The sequence below is a fragment of the Neovison vison genome, chromosome 1 (genome assembly GCF_020171115.1).
Source record: "Neovison vison isolate M4711 chromosome 1, ASM_NN_V1, whole genome shotgun sequence".
Lineage (NCBI taxonomy): Eukaryota > Metazoa > Chordata > Mammalia > Carnivora > Mustelidae > Neogale > Neogale vison.
The window spans coordinates 24,032,522-24,045,127 of NC_058091.1; the positions used below are offsets into that span (position 1 = coordinate 24,032,522).

Sequence of the window (12,606 nt, forward strand, 5' to 3'; positions counted from 1 at the left end):
CAGATGTAATTGAATATCACACTTCAGTTTTTCAGGCATTGAGTTTAAGTGCCTACTTTAAAAGTACCATCTAGGGGCGCCTGGGTGGCTCAGTGGGTTAAAGCCTCTGCCTTCGGCTCAGGTCATGATTCCAGGGTCTTGGGATCGAGCCCTGCATCAGGCTCTCTGCTCACCAGGGAGCCTGCTTCCCCCTCTGCCTACTTGTGATCTCTGTCTGTCAAATAAATAAATAAAATCTTAAAAGTACCATCTAATAATTTTGTTGTAAATAAAAATGTGCTTGTGGATTATTTATTTTTTTGTTGGTCTTGAGAGGTTGAACTAGCATCAGCTATCCTAAAGTAACTCTAAATCAGTAACACCAGAGTTTAGTTGGTAAATGTTACTTCTAATGGGACGGCATTTTCTAATGTTTCACGGGTGGGCTCTAATTCTACTGCAGCGTACTCCTTATAAAGTGAAATGTTTTCCCAGAACATTATATACAGTTGGGGTTGCTTTTCTGATCAAAGACTTGACATTGTATGAATAATAGACATCAGCAGCAATGAATTAAGAAAGCAAAATCACACTAGTAACCTTTGTAACAGTTGCAGATAGAAAAAAATTACGTTCCAAGTACATTGTTTTCCAAGCTAGTAGAAACCTTAGAGGTCATCTGGTCTTAGACTCCTACAGCCAAATGGATCCCTAAAGATCACTTGATCTAATCTGTCCACTGCATGCATTCCCTCTAAAAAGTATATCATTTATTTCCTCTCTCTTAACTAAGGAAGCAGAACATCATAGAGCTCCTTATTTAGGACTGAGCCATTGTTTGATAGTTTTAAAACTGAGACTTGAAATACCTAATCAAATGTTTTTCTACTCAGCTTATCTTGTAAAAATTCCCCAAAGTGATTGTATTGATTATAAAAAGGACTTAAGCCTATGTGAATTATACATCTAGCACATAAAAGTTACAACTCCACTAAAATTTGCTTGTTTTAAACTATTACATTGGGCATAATAAATATTAGTCATATATGTAACAAACTTAATAACCAGATATTTTCTTTTTCTCCTTGAAACTAAAGAGAGCTTTTAAAAGATAATATGACCTGACTTGTGCTTAAAGTAGGGAGGTTTTCAATAATAATTTGTAAAATCGCCTTTTCCTGTGATAAACAAATGCATTTTTAAAAAATCCCATACCCAAATGCAATAAAAATATTTCAAACCTTTAAAAGAAATGATAAGCCCATTTTAGCTAGGTATTTTAGCAAATCCTCCAGTGTCTTACCTAAGTGCCAGAATTGGTATCCACAAGATTTGCCTAATGCATTGGAAGTGAAAAACAATTCAGCAATTATCTGGAATAATTGTAGACAACTAGAATGTAGATAGGATTGAAAATTATTAGCTTATCCTTTTTTGACTTCTGAAGCAAAGGAGTAATCAGAAGAAGTTTGGAGGTTTTCTGCTCACCGGAATGTGTTATTTTCAGAGGCAGGCACTCACAACCGTGATCCTGTTTCCAGAGGGGAAGTTACAGCTTCCCTTTTCTCTCTCCTATTATTACCTCATTTTCCACATTCATTTGAAGTGCTGTTGCCAGTAATGTAATAGGAGCTGACATATAAAGGGTTTGACCTTGACCTTTTAAAATCCAAATCCTCTTCGTATCTTGACTGTTCTTCACTAAATAAGGCAGTGTTTTTTGTACAACTCAGCCCAAATCCAGCATTTCCCACCCTACCCTCCCTGCCCCACCCAGACACATATACACATGCTCTCTCTCATTGCTTTTCTCCTATGGGTTTGGAGAATTGATAACTGTGGTGTGGGCAAACAGCTAGCAGAGGATGTAAAGAGTGTGAGTGAGCAAGTAGAATCTCCAGATTTAATCTCTCCCGGGGCACCTTCACCCTGTGATTCTCAAATGTTTATACAGGAGGGACCTAGGGATGGAAAGCTATATGGAAAAGGAGCACTGGGAGTCCCTTGTCTTGAAACTGTATGTGCATGGCAAATTCAGTGGGTAGTATTAGGTGGGAATAGATATCCCATTCATATCCATGAAGGATGGATATTCATATCCACAAAGGGCTAAAACTGCTTGAAATTACACTGCTTGGCACACTTAGTTCACCATCCTTTGAGGACTTCTTGCATCAACTCACATCTCAGCAGCAGCATGAAATGGTTGTTTAACTTCTTTGGCTGTTCCTCCTAGGTTTATGTTCTCTTCATCTGGAGATTCTCTGTTCCTTTTTTTCCCTGTCTCCTAATACCCAGTAATGGAGTTACAGGAACTATCCTTAGTAGGTTGGCTTTTGTCACCAAATCTGCACCACTCATTCTGTGTCTTTGAAACACCAGGGATAGGGGCTTGGATGGGTACAGAAATTTCTCTTGTAACCAACCCTACCATGCTGGAAGTGGTTTAGAGAATGTAATCTCTGACCTGGTCAGGCTCTGGGAAACCCTTTTGGGGGGGGTGGGATCCTTGCTTATTGATGGCCTGATTTCATGAGGCATATCCATATCACTTTCGCTCTCAAGGCCACCCAGCTCCTTGGATCTAAGCCCTGTCAACTACTCTTATTTCCATAGTGCCACCAGTTTTATTTGCCCCAATTAGTTTCACCAACAACAAAAATTCAAGTGACCTTATAGGAGTGTGGTGAAGTGTAAGTTTGCCAGTACTTTAAAGAAATCAGTCCTCTGCCTTCAGGACTGCAAAGTTTCTAGTGAGAGGTCTGCTATAATTCTTACATTTATTCTTCTATGTGTAATGTTTTTATTGTTTTCTGGCTACCTTCAAGATTTCCTCTTCATTTTTTATTTTTAGCAGCTTTACTATGATATGTCTAGGTATATTTTCCTTTGTATTCTCCTTGGCATTATCTGAGCCTCTTAGATCTTTTTGATGAATTTTGGAAAATTCTCAGCCATTCTACATACATTCAAATATACTCTATATACATTCTACATACATTCAAATATACTTCAAATATACATTCAAATATATTCTATATACATACAAATATACATACATTCAAATATACTCTATATACATTCAAATAGAGTATATAGAGTATATACTCTATATACATTCAAATATACTTCTGCCCTCTTCTCTCTCTCATTGCCTTCTAGGATTCCAATTAGATTTGTTAGGTGATGTGATATTGTCTCGCAGCTTTATTGGATGCACTCTTCTGTTATATTCACTCTGACTTTTGCTTTGCGTTTCAGTTTAGATCATTCCTTTTTTTTTTAAGATTTTATTTATTTGAAAGAGAGAGAAAGTGAACAGGGGGAGTGGTAGAGGGAGAGGGAGAGGGAAAGAATCTTAAGCAGACTCCCTGCTGAGCATGAAGCCTGACATGGGGCTCAGTTTCATGATTCTGAGATCATGACCTGAGCTGAAGTCAAGAGGCAGTTGCTCAACTGACACCAAGACAACTTGGCACACAGGCACCCCAGTATTTTATTTGTTTTTAAAGATGTATTTATTTGAGAGAAAGAGCACAAGCACAAGTGGGGGGAGGGGCAGAGGGAGAGAGAATCCTCAAGCTGACTCCCCACTGAGCATGGAGCCCAATGTAGGGCTTGATCCCAGGACCCAAACATCATGACCTGAGCTGAAACCAAGAGCTGGCTGCTCAACTGACTGAGCCACCAAGGTGCCCCAGATTGTTTAGTATTTTAAAGTTCCTGTTGGATAGTATCAATATCTGGGCCATCTCTGGATCTAGTTCTGTTGACTACTTTATCTCTTGACAATATTATTGTCATTTTCTTCTTGTTTAATTTGTCTTACAATTTTTGGTTAAATGCCAGACATTGCATGGAAAAGAACAGTAAAAATTAAGATAAAGGAACACCTATGTGGCTCAGTCAGTTAAGTGTCTGCCTTTGGCTCAGGTCATAATCCCAGGGTCCTGGGATTGAGTCCCACACTGGTCTCCTTGCTCAGTAGGGAGCCTGCTTCTCCCTCTGCTTAGAGTGCCCCCTTCTTGTGTCCTCTATCTCTGACAAATAAATAAAATCTTTAAAAGTTAAAAAAAAAAAAGAAACTGAGATAAAAAGTATTCATACCTGCACATAGGCAAACCTTTCTATCAGACTATTAGTATGGAGTGAACTGAATGTCTCCTACCAGTAGTTGATTTGGATTTAGGTTTTATTGGTTAATATCATTACCTTCAGTACATGATAGGCTTCAAATTCCTCCAGTGGTAGACTGATGCTACTTTGTGTTTGGTGTGTGGCCTGGAATGCCAGAGAGTTTTTCTTGGTGTTTCTACTTCACCTTCAGTTTTCAGCAGACTGTATACATGTGCAACAAATGGGATCTCTCTCCATGGTCGTTTCGCTCCCTTGGCTGTAGAATTCTGTTGCTGGTTTCTTTGTGCAAGGCTTATGGTTGGGGCAGCCAGTCTCGTGCAGGTCCTGGGCTCTTGAGTTTTAGGGTGAACCTCTCTCTCTCTCCTTGGCAATTAGACTCTGCATTGTAATGGGGTGAGGTCTTAAATGGGAATGAGTTTTCTGTCCCTGTATCACTGGCACCAGACCTCTGCTCTGTATCAGTGAAGGATCCTGGGGACAGGTGGGTTTCCTGCTTTCCTTCAGCATCTGATGGTTTTTTCTTTAACTCATCCTCTACCACGGCCAGACTTTTCTTGGCACCAGGGGATAGGAAGGTTTTGTACACTCCTCTAGTGGCAGATGGCTTTTTCTTTGTATGGGAGAATTTCTTTGTATGCCTCTCTCCTAGTGATACCTGGTTGTCATCTGCTCATCTCACCAAAGGGAGGCTCTTTCAAACCTTCTGATCTGCCCCCCAAGTCTTTCTTAACAAACACCCAGGGAGGACTATGGAAAGTGCTGGCAAATGGGGCAGACTCCCTCGTATCCATGGCCCCTGGAGAGTCTAAGTTGTCATACTAGCTCATACTTGGTCTTTAAGCTTTAAGCTTTTGTTAACATTTCAATTTTTTCCCTCTTACTTTTTTTTGGCTGCTTCTCTTCCTCCTGTACTCTGCACCAAGCAAAACAGTTTGTAGGAGCAGTGCTTAAGGCTTTCTGTATCATAAGTAGGGCTAGAACTCATTGATTGCTTCTTTATTGTCAACTCTAAGATTTTACTGGACAGCAAATTTCTCAGTAGTTTAATACATCCAAAGAGGTAAAACAGGCAGTGAGGGCCTTAGCCAGTTGACTAGAATTGTGGCAATAGGAGGTCCACGCAATCATGTCTAGTATGTCCTATAATGGAGGGGACATCATGACAATGAATGGGAAGAACTGTGTGGTCATTGCTGACAAAAGGTGCTTTGGCATCTAATCACAGGTGGTGACCATGGACTTCTAGAAGATTCTTCCCATAGGTTATTGACTGTACATAGGCCTGGCTGGGCTCACCAGCAATGTCCACACTGTTGCTCAGCACCTCAAGTTCCAGCTAAACCTGTATGAACTGAAGGAAGGTCGGCAGATCAAGTCTTATACTTTCCTGGGCATGGTGGCCAACATTTTGTATGAGAGATGGATTGGCCCCTACTACACAGAGCCAGTCATCACTGGGTTGGACCTGAAGAACTTGAAGTGCTCATTTGCTCTCCAGACCTTTTCTGCTGCCCCATGGTGTCTGACAACATTGTGATCAGTGGTGCCTGCTCCAAATAAATGTATGTGATGTGTGAGTCCCTTGGGGCCTGACATGGATCTAGAACATTTGCTTGAAACCATCTCACAAACCATGCTAATGCTGTGGATCGGGATGCACTGTCAGGCATGAGATTCATTGTCCACATCATTGAGAAGGACAGAATTACCACTAGGACACTGAGGGCCTGAATGGACTAAACTTCTGTTCTCAGAGCCTACTTTTTTTTTTAATGAAATAGTTTTGGTTTCAAGAAAGCAAAACTTAAAGAGGTAAAACAAAAAACAAGATTGACAATTATGAAAGACATAAAAAGGAACCAAATCCCAAACAAAAAAATATGGTAGCTGAAATTAACTTAATAGAAGGGTTTTAGGGCAAATAAGGCATTGTTAAAAAGTTAATTCAAAGTAAGTTAGAAGAGTTTCTCCAGAAGGAAACTTAGAGAAAAGTTTGGAAATACAGATTGGGTAGGGGGTGGATAAGAGGTATAAGGGATGTATTAAGAAGATTTAATATAAATGTGGTTAAGATTCCCTGAAGCAAAGGAGAAAGAAAATGGGATGGAAGCAATTTTTGAAAAGATAATAGCTGAGAATTTTCAAAACTGGTGAAAAATGTAACAAATTAAGAAGCCTGAACAGAATTTAAAATAAACCAAAAAAACACCTAGTCACATTCATAACAGATGAAAACCAAAGAGAAAATCTTATAAAACAGCTAGAGAAAAGGTAAGTTACCCTTAAAAGAGCAACAATTAAACTTATTACTTGTTTCTCAAAAGAAATAAAGCCAGAAAGACAAATAGAGTATTTTCAAAGTGCTAAAAGAATATAACAATTTAGAGTTATATGCCCAGCCAAAAATGTTCTTCAAAATTAAAAGGGAAAATAATGGCACCTCTGGACATAAGAACAGAAAATTCTCATAAGCAGGCCTACATATTCAAGGAAATACCAAAAACAGTTCTTCAGATAGAAATAAAGTGAACCTAGATGGAAACTCAGAGGTATTGGAAGATAAGATTGATGTGAAGGGTAAAATATATAGATAAATTTAAATAATAATGACTGCATACAATAAAAATATTCTTTGGGATGTCTCTCTATATATGCTCTCTCTATGTTCATTAATCTATATGAGAATGAATAGAATAAATACAGAACAATGGCATAAAAGTCAAGAGGGGATTATTTTTGGAGTCAAAATGTTTTAAGGTCTTTGCATTATCTGAAAAGTTTATTTCTTTAGGCCATTCCTCGAAGTAGAAAGGATTGTCAACTAGGTACTGATCAAGAACTTTGTGATTTTTAAGTTGGACTGAAGACACATTCTGACTCGGATCCAGTTCCATTCCTTTCATTCCATCTTTTAGGATTTTCTTCTGCTCTTGACTCTTCATATTTCTTAAGGAAGCAGCTTGCCATGAAAGAAAAAGCAAGGGCTTTAGGATCAATCAGACCTGGGCTTAAACTCTCGTTTTTCCCCTTACTTGGGCAAGCAATTTTCTTCTCTGGGCCTTCACTTTGGGAGGGCTGTGAAAATGGGAGGTAGTAATACTGCCCTCACAAGATTATTGTGCAAATTAAATGAGAGTAAGTATACCAAGAGTCTACAATCCAATGCCCAATATCCAGTATGTCATAACCCTCAGTAGGCATTCGTTTTTCCCCCTTATGGACAGTACTGTGCAACTGGCACTCAATTGAACACCCTCTCCCATGGTTTCCGAGGGGCCTTATATTGGTGACTATTATCCCTTTTCTCCTGACTCAATTGTAATCTTCCCCAGTTCCAGGACTATATATCTCCCTTTCCTCTCATCCTCCTAGTTCAGTGAATGGCATTTGGAGGAAGAGTAATACCTGCTTGAGGAAAACACATGTAAATGAGATGAAATGCATTCCTGCACTATACGTTATGTTAAAAGATGTCTTTGTAGCAGTTCTACCTAGAAGGATATTTGAGACCTTAAAGAAAAGTCCTTCAGCTGCACTGGAGAAGCATAAATGGTGAAAACATATTTAATGGAAAGAGAGAACTGCCATTGTACCATTCAGGAACCTTCTAGGTTAAGCCCTGAAGATTCTAGGCTGGAGGCAGTTCTGAGTATCATGGATTGCTGCCCTTAAAACTAGCATCTTAAGTTGTATATAATACCTTTTCTGGGCAAGGGTCCCATCTACTTAATCTCTGCTAGATGAGTATATATTAGATCTGACTGTTGAAAAATACAAGTTAAACCAGACAGTTTTAAAAAAAATCAACATGATGCCCATAACTGGCTTAATTTATCTTTCCTTTCAGTAATCCCACTTATTACCTACTTATTTGCTGTAATGAACATGCCATTCAGCTAAAATAAGATTAACTGCTTAAACCAGGGCATTACAGGCAGAGAACTTTAATGCCGCTTTGTGTTTCATTGTAAAGTTCAGCAGTTAAAGGATATGGTGTTGTCATTTCTTCCTTTGTAATAAAGATGGTTTCACTTAGGATTAGTGCTCCCCAGCTGATTCTCCTGATGGAACATTTGAAGCAGCAAATTTATATGTCTAGGTTAGAGGCTGGCATCAATAATAACCTTCAGAATCAAACCTGTTGGCCTCATCAGCACTCAAATTGCACTGCTCTTTGTGAGGCCCCCCTCTGCTCCAATGGTGATGAAAATCTCGCCTGCCACGCAGACTATGGTAGGCAAATTGGAACGGGGCTTGGCCGTGCATCTGGAAAATAACACTGTGATGACTCACATGGGATCAGAGTTCAGAATGTTAATGCAAGTTCCTCCCAAGTCAATGAACATTCACCTGTTCTCTGCATCAAGGTCAAATCCCACTTCAATGGAGTTTTTCTAGGCTGTTCCAGCCCCCACTCATCTCTTTTTTCTTTGACGTCAAAGAAACTTTAATTGCAATTATAGTTCTCCCTACATAAGGCTATTTATCAATTTATATGGCTCTTATCATTGCTCTATACAGGCTAACACTGTCCCTTTGGTTAGAAGTCCAGGACTAGCATCTACATGGGCCTGGGCCCAAAGGGGCATGTTATTTTAACAATTGCTCATTGACTGAAGGAAACACCCTCTGTGTGATGTGACCAATTATGACTCTGCCTGGATATTCACAGTGCGGACTACCAGCCCAGCCGAGCCTTCAAGGGTCCTCTGTCCTTATCATGTCTTCTCTTCCATGGAGCATATTGCAAAGAGTAAACATGGAAACAAACAGATTTGTCCATCTATTCATTGATTTTTTTTTCACTCAGTAAGTATTTATTAAGCGCCTACTGTGTACCAAGTCTTTTCAGAACTCTAAGAACTGAGAGACATCTTCCTGACCATTTTGGTGGAGATGGAGAAAACAGTTTAAAAGAATTAGAAGAAAACTCTTTCTTCTCACAGAGTACCCTTCAGTTTTTTGGGCAGGAGCACCTTCTATAATGCTTCCTTTCCCTGTTTGTTTATTTGCCTCTTCTGCCCATTCTGATTTCTCCTTCTCCCCTCAAACCGCTGTGATAGGTGGGACGGACAGCCCCTCCCACTGCCTCCCTCCCTGTGATAATAGCAGGCTATTGAATTTTCCTGTGTGAAACTGGTTAGCTCAGGTCTCTGCCAAGCAGGCTGCACTTCCTTGGTTGGATGGCTTCCAGGTTTGCTCCTCTGGATAGGATTTAGTGTGGGTCAGGATTCCTCAGTGGGTAGGAAGAGGGTGGGGAGAGAAGAGGGAGACTAGGTTGGTCCTGCCCTCTCTGACTAAGGAATTAGATAAATTATTTAATGAATTATAAATGGGGCCCCCTGCCTTGGATCTACTTCCACCCCAAGCCCAATAATTGTTGACCATGTTTTGTCCCCTCCAAGGGAAAGTCAGAGCCTCAATTGTCCATGGGATGATCTGAGACTGTTGTGAGTGTGTCAGCACAGCTGACATCCAAGCTGGACTTCTTGGGAAACCTAAGGTCATTCTCTGGACAGCTGTAAATCCAATCCAATTCCCCTGCTTCCTTCATTTTTCTGGCAGAAATAGGGGCTATACTAGAATGTTAAACTGTTAGAACCCGGGGGCCTTCATCATCCTTTATTCCAGGCTTCCTTATTTTTCAGATGTAGAAATTACAACTAGTCAAAGTGGTTTACTCAAGTAGATGGAACTATAGTGGCAAAGCCAGGGCTGGGACCCATGTCCCCTGACTCCCAGACTGTAGCCGGGGCTACACCATGCCATCTCTCCACATTTCCTTTTGCATCACTCTGTTCGCATACCTCTTTTTACTGCCTCTCAATCAATTCCTTCTCTCTTGACTGACACATCTGTTTTTCTTCCTCTTAAAATTTCAAAAGCAAAAACTACCAGTGTCAGAATGGAAAAGAACAAAAATGAGCAAAACTGGTTTCTTGGACATTCTCCTAACACCTTTGATTTGTCCATTGTTTGCTAATAAATATTTCTTAGACACTAATGTGCTTAAGCATTCTTTTCATTGAATTTGCTGTGAACTCTTAAGTGTTTATTAAGTCTATTTCTAATAGGAAGAGCGTACTCTTTCTTTCTTCCTTCCTTCTTTCTTTCTTCCTTCCTTTCTTTTTTCTTTCTTTCCTTCCTTCCTTCACACTTGTTTTGATTACAAGTGGCAGAACCTAACTCAAATTAGCTTACACATAAGAGATTTATTGGACTTCATAGCAGGAAAGTCCAGGAAGTGATGTCACTTCCAGTTTGACAGGACTCGGGAACTCAACTGATTGCCCTATGCACCCTTTGTCCACTTATCTATTTTGCCATCATTCTTTCCCACTATAGACAGGTGCTCTCCATGCAGTTAAAAAAAAAAAAAAAGGCTTGCTGGAGGTCCTCATTCACATACTTCCAAAAAGTTACACTCCTTCTCCTCCAGCTCCAAATTGAAAAGTCTCAGAAAATGGCTCAAACTGACCCAGACTGGGTCACTGTACCTAAGAGAATGAAGTACTATCATTGAACCTAAGGGTCTGCGCTTGGTGGCCCCAACTGCTAATGCACATACTCATGTCCTTGCTCATCTGTTCCAAAGGCAGAGTCCTGCAACTTGGCAGCCTTGCCAAAATCCTATGGAGTGGCAGAGAAACGAGTATCTACAAAGACAACATTGGAAGACAAGTACCTGGAATGACAAATTGGTAGATTCCGACTTTAAACCCCTTCCCACTGTGTCCCCTGAAAGCAATCTACTTCCGAGTTCTTTGGAGTAGATCTCTACCTGTCATCTGCTTCCCATTCCCGCTGTATACCTCACTTGTCATTAGCGCTGCAGTATCTGCTCACTGGTTGTCAACTTCCTTCTCTCTCTTTCCTGACCACTTAACACATTATCAGGTTAATAATCTTGTACTGCAGTTCTGATCTTATTTGCACATTACTCAAAAGTCTTCTTGATGGGGAAATCTCAATAGTCAAGATCTACTGATTGCTCAGGTTTGGAAGTTGTGATCTGAGTAGAGCTTGAGGTGGGGCAAAATAATAGACAGTACAGCTTTCTGGTTTCTTTCTGATTTCATACTACCTGGAGTTAGTGTCAGGTCCCAAAGGTTAAGGGCTTTGTTCCACAAAACTGCCCCCCATCTCTCACTTCAGATGCCAATCACAAGTCTGGTGTTGTTCCCTGTACTTCAGACTGACCGACTATATAACTGGGGTTTTCCCAACCTTCTTTTTGGGTTTGATAATTTGCTACAATGACTTCACTCAGGGAAACACATATTTATTAGTTTATTATGTAATTAGAATATGATATAGAATACAGATGAACAGTCAGATAAAGAGATACATGGGAGAGGTACAGGGTCTTAAGTGCAGCCTGTGTGGTTGGGGTACATCACCCTCCCCACATGTTGGTGTGTTTACCAATCCAGAAACTCTCTGAATCCCCTGTACTTTGGAGATTTTTATGAAGGCTTCATCACTCATACCTATGAGCAATTATTAACTCAATCTCTAGCCCCTTCCCAAAACTTCCCAGAGAAGAGGGAGTGGGATTGAAAATTCCAAGCTTGTAATTATGGTTTGATCTTTCTGGTGACCGGCTCCCATCCTGAAGCTATTTAGGAGACCAACAAGAGTTGCTTCATTAGAACAAAAGACACACCCAGGAAATTCCAAGCAATTTTGTGTCCGAACTACAGTCAAGGGCCAAACATTAGAACAAAAGTTGCTCCTAGTGCTCTTATTACTTAGGAAATTAAAAGAGTTCTAGGAGCTCTGTGCCAGGAACTGGGAAGCAGAGACCAATATATATATTTACTTTTATTATTTCACAAAGTCCTTTATCTTTCCCCTTTCCCACCATCCTGCTGTTTGGAATACGGCTGTAATGGCTAGAGCGCCATCTTGAAAGAAAGGACAAGGGCTGTGCAGAGCAGAGCAATAAGCCTGAGTCCTTGACACCATAAGGCCCCCTACCACCTCAGGACTGCCCACTCAGATTTTATGTGAAGGAAGAATAGGCTTTCATCTTGCTTAGACTACTATTATTCTGAGTTTGGGGTCATTCACAGTTAAACCAACACCAACTGATTCAGTATATTTCAAGTGAACAGATGAAAAGAGAAATTCTGTTTTGCACTAAGGGACAAGATAATGCATTATACTGCTCGTCCAGGATGGGGTGAATATGTGGTAGCCTGGTGTGAAAAAGAGTGAAAAACTAGGTATGTGTTTTGGGGGACTTGGTAGGAGCAATGTTACTTCCTAAAAGTAACCAAGGGCAAGGCTTGGAACTCCTTTCTTTCTCTGCTATTGGTCCTTAATCTACAGGTACAAATCCCTTGAGCATCCAGTGTCCGAACTGGCAAGATAATAGTGTTCTATATTGTGTTTGGCTCTTTATCTTATAAATAAGAAATGCTAAACAATTAATAGAGAGATAAAGATGCTTTCTCAGATAGTTTGAAAATGGAAATATACTTAATA

General features: G+C 40.1%; 1 pseudogene; it reads left to right on the top strand.

Annotated features, from left to right (window-relative positions):
- Positions 1 to 5,242: 5,242 nt before the first annotated feature.
- Positions 5,243 to 5,856, top strand: LOC122898506 (annotated as a pseudogene).
- The last annotated feature ends 6,750 nt before the right edge of the window (positions 5,857 to 12,606 follow it).